General features: G+C 43.9%; 1 long non-coding RNA gene across 1 annotated transcript in view; it reads right to left on the bottom strand.

Moving 5' to 3' along the window:
* Positions 1-8,176, bottom strand: part of LOC142465309 (uncharacterized) — a 34,762-nt gene extending 26,586 nt beyond the window's left edge. The window contains exon 1 of the long non-coding RNA XR_012787843.1: positions 8,051-8,176. This is a non-coding gene — a long non-coding RNA (uncharacterized LOC142465309). The remainder of the gene's footprint in view (positions 1-8,050) is intronic.
* Between the last annotated feature and the right edge of the window lie 11,294 nt (positions 8,177-19,470).

The following is a 19,470-nucleotide window of genomic DNA, read 5'->3' as shown; positions in this document are numbered from 1 at the left end:
CATATTAATCCTAAACTGAAGAAAACTCAGGAGATCGGGATCAAACGTAAAGATGCAAAGACTCCTGCAGTTACTCATAGTCCTGAGCGGAAGACACCTCAGGAGATGGGGATCAAACGTAAATATGCAAAAACTCCTGCAGTTACTCATAGTCCTGAGCGGAAGACACCTCAGGAGATGGGGATCAAACGTAAATATGCAAAAACTCCTGCAGTTACTCATAGTCCTGAGCGAAAGACATCTCAAGAGATGGGGATCAAACGTAAACAGAACAGCAATATCAAGCAGCTAGTGAAGAAAACAAAGAACCAGACCAGCGTTTTCAGTTTTGAGCAAGCGCTGGCTTGTGGTACTGATAATAACCCCAAAGCTCTCAAAAGAAAAAGTGCTAATCAGCCTGGAGTGAATTCAGAAGTTCTTGGGAAGGGCAAGAAGTCATTGGAACCTTCTGAACAAGGAAAGGTGAAAGCCCATCACAGCAACCTCAGCCTCCAAATGATTAACTCTGTTCAAGTATTTCACCCATTGGGTAAAAAAGCAGGTCCCACAGGTCCAGGGGCACCCGCAGAATCCATTACACTTGGAAATAAGCTTGGACCAATGCAAGGAAGCCAAAACCAGACTTCTGCTTCTCATGTTCAGTGGTCTCTTACTGATGCGATTAAAAGGTTCATGGCCAAAAAACAGGACAGTATTTCTGTAATTAAAGGAGTCGGTATTAATGCCAGGCCTAGGCTATTTAAAATACATGAGTACACAAGACCTGACATTAAAACCAGTGAAATCAAACAACATGGGGAAAACAAAGCTTCAGTTATAGAGAATCCCAAACACTTCCCAGTGATATCCATGGAACAGGAAGCTGCAGTAAGATGCATTGAAAAGGTCAGCCAAACCACTATCCCCATTCCAGCTCCTGGCATTAAAACCAGTGAAATCAAACAACGTGGGGAAAACAAAGCTTCAGTTATAGAGAATCCCAAACACTTCCCAGTGATATCCATAGAACGGAAAGCTGCAGTGACATGCATTAAAAAGGTCAGCCAAACCACTATCCCCATTCAAGCTCCTTTCAACCAGAAGCACCAGCTTTCTAACCTGCAGCTTCCTATCAATGTACCCAGTAGAGTGGACAACTTCACTCCATCCTTCTGTCAACAGCCTCTCCAAGAGCTTGAGGTTTCCATACCTATTCCCCCAGAAAAGAGAGAGGAGAGAGAGGCTATGAAAAGGAAAGCACAACTGGAGAGGGAGTAAGCCTGTCAACATACCTCCAAAAGGAGGCTACAGTGCTTTGTTCAGAGGCAGAAGGATCATAACATCTCTAAACGTTACGGATACCCACCATCCAGACTTATTTCCCCCATGAGCTACTTAGGCCCAAAAAAAAACAAAAAAAACCCCTGACTAATCTGTAACTGATGCCAAGCTCTGTGAATATCTGTAAATAAGATTTATATTTATAAGTCAGTTTGTAACATATTTTACTAAGAATATATTTAAAACTCTTCAATAAAATGTATCTATTTTCAATTGAACTCTTTATTTACTAAAGAAACTATTTACAAATGCCAAGGGTTATTGAAATTCTGCAAATTAATTTTAGATTACCCTCTTGATGATACGAGAGAGAGAGAGAGAGAGAGAGAGAGAGAGAGAGAGAGAGAGAGAGAGAGAGAGAGAGAGAGAGAGAGAGAGAGAGAGAGAGAGAGAGAGAGAGAGAGAAGTAAGTCAGACCCCACATATGAGAGAGAAACAGATAAATATTTAACTATATGCTTTGTCATGTTGGATGTTGTATGTATGTATGTACTGTATGTCTTTGGGGGGGTAATTGCGCGCGATGTGGAGGGGGGGTGCGTGGGGGAAACGCGGCGGCGCGCGTTTCTGACTGGCGGCAGCTGGGGTAGATCCCGGCATGCCGCCGGCATTTACTCGAATAAAAGATGTCGCTACTGTATGCTTTGTCATGTTGGATGTTGGATATATGTATGTACTGTATGTCTTTATTTATATAGCGCCATTTATGTAGAAAGCGCTTCACCGCAGTAATACACGTGACAATCATATAAATAATACAAATAACAGATCATGGGAATAAGTGCTTCAGACATAAAAGTAACATTTAGGAAAAGGAGTCCCTGCTCTGAAGAGCTTACAATCTAATTGGTAGGTAGAACATACAGAGACAGTAGGAGGGCGTTCTGGTAAGTGCGTCTGCAATGGGCCAAGCTTTTTGTATGCGGTCTATAGTATCAGCCTCGGAGCTACTCACATGCTTCTTTAAGCAGATGTGTTAGAATGTGGGTCTTAAAGGTGGATAGAGAGGGTGCTAGTCGGGTATTGATGGGAAGGGCACTCCAGAGGTGAGGGCAGTCAGTGAGAAAGGTTTAAGGCGAGAGAGGGCTTTAGATACAAAAGGGGTAGATAGAAGACATCATTGGGCGGATCGCAAGAGTCGGGATGGTGCATAGCGAGAAATTAGAGCTGAGCTGTAAGGAGGGGCAGAAGAGTGTAAAGCTTTAAAAGTGAGGAGGAGAATTGAGTGTGAGATACGGGATTTGATAGGAAGCCAGGAGAGGGATTTCAGCAGGGGAGACGCTGAGACAGATTTAGGAAAGAGTAGAGTGATTCTGGCAGCAGCGTTTAGGATAGATTGTAGGGGAGACAGGTGAGAGGCAGTAAGACCGGACAGCAGACGGTTCCAGTATTTGAGATGGTAGAGAATAAGGGTCTGTGTCAGAGTTTTAGCTGTCGAGCAACAGTGGAAGGGCGTATCTTTGTAATATTGCGGAGGAAAAAATGACAGGTTTAGCTACCTTTTGAATGTGAGAGAGGAGTCTGTGACCCCCAGGGCAGCGTGCTTGGGCTACTGCATGTATAGTAGTAGTTCTTTTGTTATATATTTACTTGAGTGTCCGTGCGGTCTGCAGTATGTGGGTATGACAACGCGAGCTATAAAAAGACATTTGTATGAACATTTATACAATATTAAAACTGGTTTAGTTACACACAATGTGTCTAATCATTTTCTTCAGGTGCACAATAAAGACCCAAAAGGTTTGAGGTGCGTAGGAATAGAGCGCATTGTACCACACTGGAGAGGAGGTAACACATTGAGCCTATTGGGGAGAAGAGAGTCCTATTGGATTTATGAGTTATGTACTCTGTCCCCAATGGGCTTAAATGTAGAATTTGATTTGAAATCCTTTTTGGTGGGTTAGTACCAAATACATCCACATAAGGTGACATGTCATACACATTAGCGTTTAAATTCGCTTATAGCAGTAGGTTCCTCCTACATAAATAAGTACACTATCACTGGTTTAATACATTTTATTAAATCATAATTCGCAATATTATATTAAATATTATTTTATGTCCTACCTTAAAATTATGCATTTTTATTCATTTTTTGTTTATATACATAAATATATATGTTGTTAGTAGTATATGTTCATTGTTTATTGTGTCATGTTTAATGTTGTGTATTATGTATAACAGCTTTACAAAATAGTAAGTAGCTTTTTGCCATATTGTTCAATGACATTCTCACTGCGCAGTGTCTGATTGCAAACACACTAAGAGCAACTTTATTACAAGCACCGCGCATGTGCAATTAGCTACAGGTGGAACTATTTACCCAAACGGTGAAGTCAGTATTTAAAGGACATTTTGGACCTTTTAATTCATATACCCCTGAGGAAGAGAGCAGATCGCTCTTGAAACGCGTAGGGTGGAGGTTCAAGCCCCGCACACATTGGTGCAGTATCCCCCACACATCGGTGAATCAACGTGAGCTGCCAACTAACCATCTCTTGTAGCCGTCGACGAGTTGAATCAGCTGTTGCGGTTTCCCATTATTCAAGCGCCCTGCTTGGCGCCCTGCAGGAGTACCTGCTGACAAGTTGCATCTACGAGCGGACAGAGACGCCAGCTAGCAGTGAGCAGCAGACAGACGAGCTCACGGTGGCCCGTGGCTGACATCGTGCTGAATCAGCTGCAGCTGAGTTCCATCTGCTCAGACGTGCTTCCTGGAGCTGCAGGAGTCCCCGCTTGATGAGCTGCACCCACGAGCCGACAGAGACGCCAGCTAAGCAGAGAGCAGCACACAGATGAGAGGGGATACTCTCTAAAATATCCACTGCCTGCAAACCTATTCCATCTGGTGAGTAGGCATTGCAACCATCATCATTGGTGCTACGGAGTGCTAGAACCACCTATTCAGATTTTTAATTGCTTAAATCTATATGTCTATGCAAATTGTGCATTATATTAATTATTAATTGTTATTAAATGATTTTATTGTCCTAAAAATACCTTTTCAGTTTTCAGCTGTTATATGTTGTCTTATATGTTGTTTGTTTAATGTTTCAACAGTATTACGCTATGTGTTGTGCTTTCTCTTTGTTTTCAAGCCCACCGTGAGGATCAACAATCTTCACAACCAACAGGCTTGGTTTTTCGTATATCCTTTATGTAGTAAAATTTATAGGCGCTCACGGAACTATTCCCTGTCCATACTGTTTTCCTGACCAGGGGGTCAGGCTTTGTGTCCTAGGCAGCCCCATATGTATAGTTTCATTCAATATATAAGGTAATAGTTACTACACCATACACATTGCGGTTAGCGCTACCTGTTTTGTTGTTTACTGCATGTATAGTAGTACTTCCAACAGTAATGTGGAAGGTGGTAGTAGGGCCAGGTTTGGCATGAAATATAAGGAGTTCTGTTTTTGACATGTTAAATTTAAGTCGGCGGAGGATCATGTTGCATTGGGCTTCTCTTCCTTGTGTTTATACTGTACAATGTCACATGCCCAGTAGCACTCCTTAAGACAAATATATATAGTGAGGTGGGTCTGGGGTTGAGTTTACATGGGTTTGTGTGTGCAGATTTAAATTGTTTGGGGGTCTGTGACCAAAATACCAAGAAGTGATCTCCTTTAATACAAACATAAGGAGACAAGCGACAGGGTACCTTTGGTGGTCACATATAACCCACACCTAGGAGCCCTACGCAAGATCGCCAGGGAACTACAACCCATCCTACAGGAAGATACAAGACTGCAACAGGTCTTCCCTGAAGCACCCTTATTATCATACAGACAACCCCATAATCTCAAGAATATTTTGGTGAGGAGTAAAGTATTCAGCAGTACCACTGAATGCGGAACAAAACCATGCCAGGACGCCAGATGCAAAACCTGCGCAATGCTCTACACAGCGGACACAATACAAATACCACACAGGAATCGGGAATACAAAATCAGAGGAAGGTTCACCTGTTCCTCCAGCAATGTCGTGTACCTCATCATGTGCATGAAATGCCCAGGGGGCTGCTACTACATAGGGGAGACAGGGCAGGGGCTAACAAGAGAATGAACCTGCATCGCCACAGCATCACACGCGGAACAAGAGACGGTCCTGTCGGCGAACATTTCTCTGACTCTGGCCATAAGATGAACGATCTGAGGGTTGCCATACTCAAAGGGAATCTTAAAACACCGAAAGGTAGACGGTTGCATGAATACAAATTTATGCAACTGTTCTGGATACTTAACGGTGGCCTAAACAGAGATCGAAATTATATGAGTCATTACTGACACAAGTGAACTCTCTTCCCATGAGCGCAAAGGCCATGTCTGCACATACTGTGCTACTGCTGCGGCACAGTTTATTCGAGCTTTTGCCCGTTCTGTGCCGCAGCAGTAGCCTGGCGCGCGCCCGAGTGTGACGGGCGCACGCCGAAGCAGCGGAAGAGCGCCCTCCGATCGGGGCGCTCTCCCTACCGCTGCCGGGTCCGCCGGGTCCCCCGGAACCCCCTGCCGCTGTCCCGCGATCGCGGGACACCAGGGCTCCCTCGGGGAGCCCCTGGACACGCGTGCAGCGGGCGCACGCTCCCGATGACGCGTGACCGCGCGTCTATGACGCGCGGCACGCCGAGGGGCGGCCACTAGCAAGCCGGGAGATTTCCCGGCTTGCGGTACCGACCACACTTCAATAAAGTGTGTCGGTAGTGTATATGTATGTACACACAGCTGTCTCTCACACATACCTATACTCCTTGTTTTTCCATCCCTATACACCTATAGGGACCACATAGTATCTACACACACTTCTAGTTATGCTACAATCTCTCACATTTCCACACCTACCCAAACCATTTATATTAACTCCTACTCCACACACACCTTTTGTAAAGCACTGTATACACTGTGGGCTCTCCATTCATTTATATTCACACAGATACACACACACACACTCTTACATCACTAACTTTCAGGAACCATTTAACACCTCTAGCCATGAATCACATCCCCACCGGGGGAGGGACAAGCACAGATAACATTCCAAGAGACGCTGTTTTGAAGCAAACCCTTGCTTGCTTCATTCATTGTAACATCGCAGGAAGAAGAGATCAGTTTATCTTGAAAGCTCGCACAAATAAAAGCATTTCGTTAGCCACAGAACGGTATCATCTATTTATTTTTTGATTATATATATATATATATACAGTGTTCGACAAATCACCCAAAAATCTACTCGCCGAACAAAAAAATCTACTCGCCACCTAGTACCACACGTGTGTTGCTTGGGCCAATAGGAGCTCGCCACGATGTTAAATCCACTCGCCCGGGGCGTGCAAATGTACGCAAATTTCTCCCCCCCCCCGCTCCCCTTTCTCCCCCCCCCGCTCCCCTTCTCCCCCCCCCCCCCGCTCCGCTCACTTTCTCCCCCCCCCCGCTCCGCTCACTTTCTCCCCGCCCCGCTTTCTCCCCCCCCGCCCCCCTTTCTCCCCCCCCCCCTTTCTCCCCCCCGCCCCGCTCCCTTTTCTCCCCCCCCGCCCCGCTCCCTTTTCTCCCCCCCCCGCCCCGCTCCCTTTTCTCCCCCCCCGCCCCGGTCCCTTTTCTCCCCCCCCGCCCCGCTCCCTTTTCTCCCCCCCCCCCCGCTCCCCTTTCTCCCCCCCCCCAAACCTTTACAACAAATACTCACCTATTGTTCCACGATTTATAAATAATACTACCTATTACGCATTTACATCCCGGGCAACGCCGGGTCTCTCAGCTAGTATTTATATATATATATACACACACACACACACACACACACACACACATACATATATACATACACACACACAATATAACAATAATAATACTAATAACATTGACTTTACTTATACCTCAGTGGAGTCTCACCTTTTCAAGTGAAAACTTTCCTATAAAAATGCAATTTATTACCAAACTCACGTCCTCGGACTCTGACAGACATGATTACAGACCCGCCAACATTTGGCACATACAGAAGAGGTAACTTTATTTGCTGCAGTATCTCGCTGTGGGAGAGAGGAGCTGGCAGGAAAGTGACCCCACTGAAGGAAGCTCAATAACATGAACCATTTACTTACATGCAAAGATCATACAAGCAATAAAATATACATATCTATGTATTTGTATATACTTATATACACACACACACACACACACACACACACACACACACACACACATTTCAGTGGCAGTAGCAGCGTGAATTCCTTATTTTCTTCCTCTTCCCCCGTCGGCTGGTCCCACGCTCACTGCCGTGCGCACGCGCGCTCCTATTATAGAATGGCCGACTAACCTCAGCCAACTATAAATGCCGCGCGCGCACAGCGCAGCAAGCGCACACACTGCAGAACAGCCCTGAATTAGCTGCAGCTTCAGCCACTGGCATCAATACAGTAGGTAAAATAGGTAAATAAGTGTTTAATAGGACCAGGACATGACAGGTACAGTACCTGCTAGATAGATAAAATAGGTAAATAAGTATTTAATAGGACCAGGACATGACAGGTACAGTACCTGCTAAATGGGTAAAGATGAATTTTATAGGTACAGGACATAAAAAAACAGGTGCAGTTGGAGTCTGTGAATAACATGTAATTTGCTATATGCAAAGATCATATTATTAATAATATTTGTACACACACAATAGGAGGGATAATAATTCCCTATAACCAGTTTATCAGTAGGTACAGGACATAAAACAGACAAACAGAGCCTACCAAATAGGTGCAGCTGGAGGCCTGTGTGTAACTCCTGCTGACACCCTGCATGTGTAGCCAGGATATTTACATGTAGCTGCTGCTCTTCCCACTGACTGGGATAGGCCCACATCCTGAGCTCAAGTTGCTGACACCACGACACCGAGGGGGTTGAACTACACTTCCCATGATGCTTTGGGGAGGGGGTCCTGATTGTACATGTGATAAAGCAACTGTCAATCAAGAACACAGCAGGCACCGTCCAATTGGAAGAGCGGGTATGGGATGGGGCGGGCTAAGAGCTGTGACAGTGTATTGTTCCTGCTGAGGAGCACACAGAGCAGCTGGGGGCAGGAAACACATAGGTCTATGGGAAAGCTAGGCCCACATCCCCTCACTGTGTTACTGTTATTAGTATTCAACGGCAAAGTAATGTGCTCTGAGGTTTTCTTTTTCCAACTCATGTGTACGAGGATCCTGCAGCTCTGTTACTAAAAGCCCCTTCCCCCCTTTACCTGATGTAACTTGTTAGGCCGCGCTTATAGTGCCGCCGTCGTGTCGCGCTTACTATAAGCGCACGCGATGGCTGCAATGCATTTGTTTTGACGCGCTGTCGCCGTCCCCCGCACTATAAGCGCAGCCTTATGCTTTACACAATAATTCTGCAGGTTTTGGCTTCTTGTGGTCGGAGGATAACTGTCTATATATATATAAAGACTTGTATTTCCTAAGCTAAAGGGGCTTAGTATAATGCTAACCTCAAATCCTGAGTGCCTTGTGGCCCCATGTAGGGTTGCCAGGTGGCTTCTCCAAAAATACTGGACACAATGGTGAAAGGTGCGATGCGCTTGAGACACACACACCCCCCTCTTACCGCTCCATGCTGTTTCCTCCTCTCTTTGGTCCCACCCCCAGGCTCCTGACACCTCCTGATTGGCTGCATTAGGCCGCGCTTATAGTCCTTGCGACAGTGACGCTGACGTCACGCTGTGTTCGGTGAAAAAATAAAATTAAATTAAATTCCAGCGATCACGACTAAGCCGTCGCTCCGTCACGCCGTCGCGTCGCTCCTACTATAAGCGCATGCGACGGATTCAATACATCTGTTTTGATGCGACGTCGCCGGGACTATAAGCGCGGCCTTACCCAGCAGCAATCAGGATGGAGTAAACTGCCCAGCCCTCTAGCAACAGCCCTCCCCGCTCAGGGAGATCCCACAGCCCCCACCCAAGCCGGTCAGTTCCCACGCCCAGATAGGTAATGCCGAACACATACATGTCCAGTATTACCTCAAACATTTTAACTGGACAGTGTCTAAATACAAGACAGTTGTATACTGGTTCAATACTGGACACCTGACAACCCTGCCCCCAAATAGTGAGATGAGACAATTATTAGGGGCAGGCTGAAGGAAAAAGTAACTGTTTAATGTAAAAAGAAAATCAACAGAAGTTAATGCTGACAATAATGTTACATGTATGTAGGACTGACTTCCAACGAGAGACTCAATGGAAATGATTAAGTCTGCGTTCCAGTCAGAGCGGGGCACGCCTAATGAGCAAGACTCGCCCCAAATAAGAAACTATACTGCAGTGTTTGAGACTCACTTCATATTAATTACTGCCTGCTAATGAGTGACACTTCAAATAGTAATACTTATACCAAATAAGAGACTCTTCTGACGATTAAGACGTGTTTCAATTAAGTGACTGCTAATGAGTCTCATTTGTTCCCAATGATTAGTACTGCTTTTCCAATAACCAACACTCTCCAAAAATGTAAGGCTGCCTTACGTCAGTGATACTACTAATGATTGAGACTCGCTGCTAAGGAGTATTTTACCATCTAATGAATAACACTCGGTCCATGCGGAAGGTTTTGTAGGAATTCTTTTCTTTAGAGCTCAGTGTGGTTTGTACCTAAACCTAATGGGATCCAGGAATATTAAGTAAGGTGTCATCTTAATTAAGCAAGGTGGTCATCCTAGTGTGTGAGTAGACATCATAGGACATCAGAAAGTCCGAGTGTCTGGAGCCTTCTGCTCTTGCTGTACACAAGGCACCAGAATGGATGTGCGCGCTGGCAAAGCAACCACCCTGTACCTGCTGGTTGTGGTAGTTTAATAACCGTTCTCTTCCACTCATCTAAATAGCCAAAACATATCACTTCGTACTTAGAAGGGAGATTAAGATGTAACATTTTATTCACGCAGAATTGTTTTCACTTTCCTTCAACAATACCATGTACAATGGGCAATGTTATCATCTTCAGAACAACATTTCATACATTTAACCTAAACGTGGTGGTTGAATTTATTTAACTGTCTTGGCGCTAGAAATGTACGGTTACATTCATTTAAACATTCATTTAAATCTGTCAAATTAAGAAATTGAACACTTGGAAAGCCAGGAATTGGGATTTCCAGATCAGGTCAGGAAAATCCACTTGCCATTTACTCAATAAGGGTATCCAATGCGGGTTAGTTTGTAGTTCCACTAAAGGAATAGAAATAGTCACTTTAGGTGTGAAACCAAGTTGCAATGAAGCTTTCATATTAGATTCCAATGGATTAGTCATAAACAATTGTGAGTTCATTTTAAAGCAGCAGTCCAAGCTGCCGTTTCAAATTTTTTTATGTAATATGTGCATCAATACAATCCACACAATGATAAGTAATTAGATAAGTTGCCGATCGATCTGTTCTCCTGCGATCGATCGCAAAGATTCGGCTCGGGGGTTCACTAAATGACTGCAGAGGAGAATTCTGCAGTAAGTGTGACTTTGTAAATGGTTGCTATAGAAACAAAAAAGGCTTGTTACATTATAATACATTAAAAATGTAATTCAGAGTTGGTGTTTTTTTAAATGTTACAAGTATTTTCTCATAGTACAGAATTAATTTATTTAAAAAAAAACACACATAGGATATTGCTTGGTCTGCAGATTTAAGCAACGAGTTACATAGCATTGGACTTATAAAAAAAAGTGATTATTAGGTAATTGAAATGTGGTTTTAAGCTGTTCAAATGTGGGACCTACCAGCTGATATGATATAATACAGGCAGATCAATTGACTTTCCATTTCAAGATTTACACATTTTGATTTATCAATAATCCAATCTCTGCAATACTGTATCTAGTTAATCAGGCGGAGTTTGAAGTTTGCGTTTAAACCATCCCCTTCAATCATTTGTAACGTAAATATGCTAATTTTATGTTTTTAATGTTACACGTGTCCCCACCGCCCCACCCCTCCAGGGACTAGTGTATGGGTGTGGGCGCATTACTACGGTTGTATGGTACTCTACCTGTTGGTTTGCAGGAGGTCTGAGTTGTCTGCATGATGTTAAGGAGACAGGAACAGGACTGGCTCATGTAGGTCTTTGGGTTCGTCATGGTGGTGTCAGCGCCTCCAGCAGTGATGGATCCCACGGAGTGTAGGTGTCAGCCCCCATCATTACACAATTGCCTCCCTCCTGCCCAGGAACTGACACCTGAGGCAGAGGTATCTTGTAAGGTACTTTATAATAGGGCATTCTGCAACATCTCTTCTAGCAGCATATCACACTCCACTTGCCCCAGGCTTTCTAGCCGGTGCACCTTCTTCACTAGTGCTCTGCTCCAGGTGGTCTTTAGGCTAGCCAGCCTAAAATGAGCAAGCTTACCCCGCCATGGGGAAGACTCACAGCTCCCACCCCACTCCCTGAGGAACAGGGAGCATAGACCTCATTTACCCTCGCCAGGGCTCAGGGAGGAACACTCTCACCCTCCTTACTCCAGGAGGAGCAGGGGGCAAGCACAACCTCACCCTATACAGGGCTGAGGGGAAGACTCATATCTTTTTGGCTACTCCCCTAGAAACTTCTGGAAGGGGCGGGCTCATGGACTGTACCCACCTCCAAGGAGCTGTACACAGGCCATGAGTCCCCACAGACCTTCCTTCACTTTCTGGGGAAGCAGAAGGGGGGGGGGTCAATGGCCCATAGATTAACCTGCTAATGCCTGGATCTTAACAGGGCTTACATAGCAGATACACTATGTGGAGAGAAACAGGTACAGGTTGACATACCCTGTTACATTTATTATTCCAAATAAAATTGGGGAATCTCTTGCGAATTCTGGGAATGTCTTTTTTTCTTAAAAGTAGAGGTAATAAATGTAATAAATAAATACGCTTTGGGAAAGAGACCATTTAAATTAAAGCACTTACACCAGAGACTGATATGGATTTAAATTGTCAACATTTTATTTTGGGGATTGTCCTGATCCCTGTTTAGCCAGAAAATGTTGAATTTAGAGAAAAGTATTTTGTATCCCAAGAGACTGAAACGTAGTAAATTCTTGCATTATCAAAGAAATTTGAACAAAAAACTAGTACATTGGGTCACCAGCATATAGGGCTAATTTAAATTCTTGTTTCCTAAATCTTAATCTACGAACTATACTCATGAGAGAAACAGCTATGAGTGTATTGATCAATAAAACCCTGAGGAAGCTCACACCTGGGTCAAGTGAAACGCGTAGGGTGGTCCTTTTCCTGCCTGCTGTGGGGTATACACCGTTCATTGTGCGTCCCCTGCTGCTGAACCGCAGAGCTCTCTCCTGTCTGTGCCCCTGCCGTTGGACGCAGCCTGTGTGCACAACCCGGAAGCGCCGTGGAGCCAGAAAGACAGAGAGAAGACGGTTAACATCTTCCTGCCTGAGGGACAGAACGCAGCGCCGCCACTACAGGACCCAAGTGGTCAAACTGCTTTTACCTTACTGGGAGCATGAGAGTTGCCTGTAGCTCACTGCTTATGTCTTTTTAATATAAATTGATCTGCACCGTGCACATCTCTCTTTTCTCTTTTATACCCATGGAACGTCCAGCCGAAATCTACCACCAGATTTATCTGAGACGCTTGATTTCACCTACCCCATGTGAGTAGGCATTTGGAAGTTGGATTTATTTATGATCTTTGCTTCTAGTACGTCTGCACTATTGTATGCTTTGTTCCTTTTTTTCATATACCATTGAGAGTACCTTGCGCTGGATTCAGCCTGTGTAATCAATTATTATCTTGTAGCAGCATATCTAATTCCCGTGTCCATATTTTATATCTTTCTTTGGTTTGCATATTGATCGATCTCTTTTATACTTTGAGAAAGCGGGTGTAACTCGCAATACCAATTTCGCCCCTCTTTATGTCAAGGTAAGCAAACTTTTTACAACGAGCCCCCGATTTCCTCCGTGATATTAGTCGGGCCCCCGTGTCTGATGTAATCCAAATCACATGATTTTTTTTTTAATTAATCTGTATAACATTTTTAAACCAGTAAAACATGACAAATATTATACAGTAGGTTTGTTTTTAAATAAATCAGCATAGTAGTATAAGATCATATACTGACTGCAATTTTTACCCCACCTCCATCATCTCCACCAGCATCTATCACCACCCTGCTTCACTCTGCGCCCCCCTTACAAAATTTTGCACCCCCCAGTTTGCGCACCCCTGCTTTAGGTAGTGTTAAAAAATATCCACGATTTTAGAAGCGATCTGCATAACGGAGCTACGAGAATAGCAGTTGTGAGCAAAAACTGTCAGTTGAAAGCTTTTTTTAACAAACCGATCGGATTATCAGAGCAAGAGTGAAACTGCTTCTAAAGTAGCCGCTTAGACAGGGTTTGGGCATGTGATTAGGGATTACAGAAAAGCAAAGCATGCCGGTCCACTTCTAAAGGAGAATTGGTTCCTCCCACATTTAAGAATGTTATTCTACTCATACAAATCACAGCAAGGGGGCAAACCAAATTATGGGGGTAACCAAAACCTACCTCAGTACACCATTTTACATACATACATTGTACATTGTGTGTACCAGTCTGTGTACTAGTGTGTGTGTGTGTGTGTGTGTGTACCATTGTGTGTGTGTGTGTGTGTATGTGTGTACCAGTGTGTGTGTGTGTGTGTGTGTGTGTGTGTGTGTGTGTGTGTGTGTGTGTGTGTGTGTGTGTGTGTGTACCCGTGTGTGTATGTCTCCCTCACTCCCTCTCTCCCTCCGTCTCTCTCCCTCTGTCTCTCTCCCTCCGTCTCTCTCACCCTCTCTCTCTCTGGGCCTCATGCAGTAAGCCCCGATACAAAATTTTCGGCACGAATTGCGAAAATGTTTTTTTTGGGCGATTTGCCCTCGCAGTATTCAGTAAGGGCCGAATCCTTCCGATCCCTGCTGAAGCACTGCGAAAGCAAAGCTGCCGATGAGCTGTGGCGATACAGCCTGGCTCCCGATAAGGCTCCCGATAAGCCTTTGGTGCCGATAGATGTTTGCAGCTGAGAGAGACAAGCCGCTCTCTCAGCGCAAACTTCGGCACCAAAAAAAGTATTTAAAAACAACTTTTATTCATAGTGTACATGTGCAGGGGGTCTTCGGAGCTGAACCGCGTTGGTTTGAGGTCCGGGGACCCCCTGCCCCCCGAGATACAGGCCCCTTTATGAGGTGCCGGTATCCCTCGGCGTTTAAAGGTCCCGATCACGTGACCGCGACCTGTAAACAAACCAGAGGGATACCGGCACCCCATAAAGGGGCCTGTATCTCGGGGGGCAGGGGGTCCCCAGACCTCAAACCAACGCTGTTCTGCTCCGGAGACCCTCTGCACATGTACAGTATAAATAAAACACACACACATCAATAAAGACTCGTTCCTTACCTTGGCGGCTATGTGCAACGGTAATGAAGCAGCATGAATGTCTTTTTAATTATACTGTACAGTGAGCAGGGGGTCCCCTGAGCTGAACCGCATTGCTTTGTGGAGCAGAGACCCCCTGCTTCCCGAGTTACAGGCCCCGGTATGTGTCATCGGGTGGCAGTGTCGCCGCCATGTTTATAGCGTCCCCGCAATAAACATGGCGTCCACACTGTAACCGATGACCCAAACCGGGGCCTGTAACTCGGGAGGAAGGGGGTCTCTGAGCCACAAATAAATGCGCTTCAGCTCAGGGGGCCTCCTGCTTCCGCACAATATTATTAAAATACATTAATGCTGCTTCATTACCATAGCGGATAGCCGCTAAGGCAATGAAGGGGTTAACGCATAGTAGCATGTTTATTGGGGACAAGTGCCCCCAATAAACATAGCAGCAATACACAACATACAGTATAGTAATGGGCAGAATGACTATTATCCACAAATGGATAATAGTGCAGTTGTCCATTTACAATACATACACAACAATAAAGACTTTAAATACATATAGCACTCACCCATGTCCCACTGCCACGATGAAGGCCATCCTCATCTTCATCCTGCCCATGCCCCGTCCGCTTCTGCAAAACAAACACAAGAATTACAACATCCAAATTAATGTCCCCTAACCCCTTAATCACTATAGCGGTTATTAACCGCTACAGTTATTAAGGGGTTAAGCCACCATCACCCACATACCCTCCCCCACAAAGCCCCCCAACCACCCTCACCCAATACCCACAGGGGAGTCCTACCAAATACCCTTGGGCCTAATACCCCCTCCCCCAGCACATACAGTACAATAATGTGCCAAATAACTATTATCCACATAGGGATAATACATTATTTGGCCATTATTAAACACATTCAATACCGTTAAAATGTAAAGAAAATTGTACTAACCTCATCAATAAGAAGTCTCCGTCGCCAGCATCATCCTTGGGGTCCGTTGCCAACATTAGTAATAGCCACAACATTTGAATATCATTAATATAACACTGAACCCCTTAATCACCTTATCGGGTACTAACCTGAAAGGTAATTAAGGGGTGAAGCCATCCTGCAATGCCTACAACAGTTATGCATAACATCCTCAGTGAAATAAAAACCAATTGCCTAACCAATGTCCATTTAATCATTCAATCTGTAGGCTCACATGCCTCATAAAACATTGCATTTACAGTGCATACATGTAGCATAACATGTAAACTGCATGTACACGCTGCAAATCAATGTTAACAATACAATAATCCCACTCAAATCGCCATACATCACAAGAAGTATATTATTTAATCCAATAAACTCACCATCAATGAATTACCACACATCAATTACATCCCTAAACAATTAAAATACCATCCATACCAATTACACAATGAACTAAAGCTATCCTAACAGAGAACAACTTCAAAACATAGTCAAAAGTACACCAACAATTACAATATAATAAAGCAAGGCTTTCCATATCCTACTGTACGGCCTGGAAGCCCAAAACTTACATCTGTCTAAAAATAAAATACATTTAGCACACATCAATGCATAGCCACAATGATTAACAATACAGAATTAGAAGCTTTAACAACACTATCATTTCTTACCCTGTATATATATCTGTACACATACATACAGACATACATACAGTGGGAAGAAATGATATGCATTGTAAAAAATGAAAACATGAAAAAGCAACACAAAAAACAGTTACATTAAGTACATTTCTTTATTTAACTTACCATTACTTGCCCCCACCGACTCCCGTTGATCAGCTTACTCACGAACCAATCCACGACACCATCCACGACACCATCCAGGAACAAATCCACGACACAATCCAGGAACAAATCCAAGAACAAGTGCAGGAACCAATCCAGGAAGCAAGCCACGAAGAAATCCAAGAAACAATCCACGACACGATCCAGGAACAGGAACCCATAAAAGAAAAAAACATAACAAATTAAACATTAAAATAATAAAACATGACAATCAAGGGTTGTACTAGTTTTATTCTTAGTGAATCTGTATTACAATACCTTGTTCCGGGGTCTTCTTGACGTCCGGTGCCACGCCCTGGTCTTCAATCTTCAGGAGGAGGTCCGTCCTCCTCGGCATCTGCCTTCAAAATGAGACGACATAGGCTTTTAAAGGCCTATGACGTCACATTTGTCGTCATATGGTTCCCACGGCCCTGATTGGGCCGTGAAAACCATGTGTTTTGGCCGATGTAAAAAAATTGATGACGTCACTTAAAGGCAATGCCAGCACAGCCAATCAGAATGGCTTTGCTGCTATTGCCTTTAAGAAAACGTCATGAAATGACACATGGCCAGACTCACATGGTAAGCCAGCCAATCAGAGCGTGGGAACTCCATCCCTACTCTGATTGGTTCAAGTACCATGTGAGTCTGGCCATGTGTCATTTCATGACGTTTTCTTAAAGGCAATAGCAGCAAAGCCATTCTGATTGGCTGTGCTGGCATTGCCTTTAAGTGACGTCATCAATTTTTTTACATCGGCCAAAACACATGGTTTTCACGGCCCAATCAGGGCCGTGGGAACCATATGACGACAAATGTGACGTCATAGGCCTTTAAAAGCCTATGTCGTCTCATTTTGAAGGCAGATGCCGAGGAGGACGGACCTCCTCCTGAAGATTGAAGACCAGGACGTGGCACCGGACGTCAAGAAGACCCCGGAACAAGGTATTGTAATACAGATTCACTAAGAATAAAACTAGTACAACCCTTGATTGTCATGTTTTATTATTTTAATGTTTAATTTGTTATGTTTTTTTCTTTTATGGGTTCTGTTCCTGGATCGTGTCGTGGATTGTTTCTTGGATTTCTTCGTGGCTTGCTTCCTGGATTGGTTCCTGCACTTGTTCTTGGATTGGTTCCTGGTTTGGTTCGTGGATTTGTTCCTGGATTGTGTCGTGGATTTGTTCCTGGATGGTGTCGTGGATGGTGTCGTGGATTGGTTCGTGAGTAAGCTGATCAACGGGAGTCGGTGGGGGCAAGTAATGGTAAGTTAAATAAAGAAATGTACTTAATGTAACTGTTTTTTGTGTTGCTTTTTCATGTTTTCATTTTTTACAATGCATATCATTTCTTCCCACTGTATGTATGTCTGTATGTATGTGTACAGATATATATACAGGGTAAGAAATGATAGTGTTGTTAAAGCTTCTAATTCTGTATTGTTAATCATTGTGGCTATGCATTGATGTGTGCTAAATGTATTTTATTTTTAGACAGATGTAAGTTTTGGGCTTCCAGGCCGTACAGTAGGATATGGAAAGCCTTGCTTTATTATATTGTAATTGTTGGTGTACTTTTGACTATGTTTTGAAGTTGTTCTCTGTTAGGATAGCTTTAGTTCATTGTGTAATTGGTATGGATGGTATTTTAATTGTTTAGGGATGTAATTGATGTGTGGTAATTCATTGATGGTGAGTTTATTGGATTAAATAATAAACTTCTTGTGATGTATGGCGATTTGAGTGGCATTATTGTATTGTTAACATTGATTTGCAGCGTGTACATGCAGTTTACATGTTATGCTACATGTATACACTGTAAATGCAATGTTTTATGAGGCATGTGAGCCTACAGATTGAATGATTAAATGGAATTTGGTTAGGCAATTGGTTTTTATTTCACTGAGGATGTTATGCATAACTGTTGTAGGCATTGCAGGATGGCTTCACCCCTTAATTACCTTTCAGGTTAGTACCCGATAAGGTGATTAAGGGGTTCAGTGTTATGTTAATGATATTCAAATGTTGTGGCTATTTCTAATGTTGGCAACGGACCCCAAGGATGATGCTGGCGACGGAGACTTCTTATTGATGAGGTTAGTACAATTTTCTTTACATTTTAACGTTATTGAATGTGTTTAATAATGGCCAAATAATGTATTATCCCTATGTGGATAATAGTTATTTGGCACATTATTGTACTGTATGTGCTGGGGGAGGGGGTATTAGGCCCAATGGTATTTGGTAGGACTCCCCTGTGGGTATTGGGTGAGGGTGGTTGGGGGGCTTTGTGGGGGAGGGTATGTGGGTGATGGTGGCTTAACCCCTTAATAACTGTAGCGGTTAATAACCGCTATGGTGATTAAGGGGTTAGGGGACATTAATTTGGATGTTGTAATTCTTGTGTTTGTTTTGCAGAAGCGGATGGGGCATGGGCAGGATGAAGATGAGGATGGCCTTCATCGTGGCAGTGGGACATGGGTGAGTGCTATATGTATTTAAAGTCTTTATTGTTGTGTATGTATTGTAAATGGACAACTGCACTATTATCCATTTGTGGATAATAGTCATTCTGCCCATTACTATACTGTATGTTAGGGGGGTATAGGTGTTGTTGGGTATATATATATATATATATATATATATATATATATATATATAATTATTTAATTATTTATTTAATTCGTTATTGTGGGGCTGGGGTGTGTTTTTTTTATTATTGTGGGTAGTGGGGGGGTGTGAAGGGGGCATTAGCCCCAACGGTGGTTGTTTAGAGCTTGCGGGTGGGTAGCGGGAGGCCTTAACCCCTTCAGGACCGTAGCGGTATTAACCGCTACGGTCGTGAAGGGGTTAAGTGCCCCCGCATCCCCCCCGCAAGTCCTAAACTCACACCCAGGGCCAAATACCCCCCTCACCCATCCCCGCTACCCACAATAACGCTGGCACGGTGGGTTAACCCCTTCA

The sequence above is a fragment of the Ascaphus truei genome, chromosome 13, assembly GCF_040206685.1.
Source record: "Ascaphus truei isolate aAscTru1 chromosome 13, aAscTru1.hap1, whole genome shotgun sequence".
Classification (NCBI taxonomy): domain Eukaryota; kingdom Metazoa; phylum Chordata; class Amphibia; order Anura; family Ascaphidae; genus Ascaphus; species Ascaphus truei.
The sequence above is the reverse complement of the archived record's forward strand: the minus strand, read 5'-3'. Positions and strand labels throughout refer to the sequence as shown.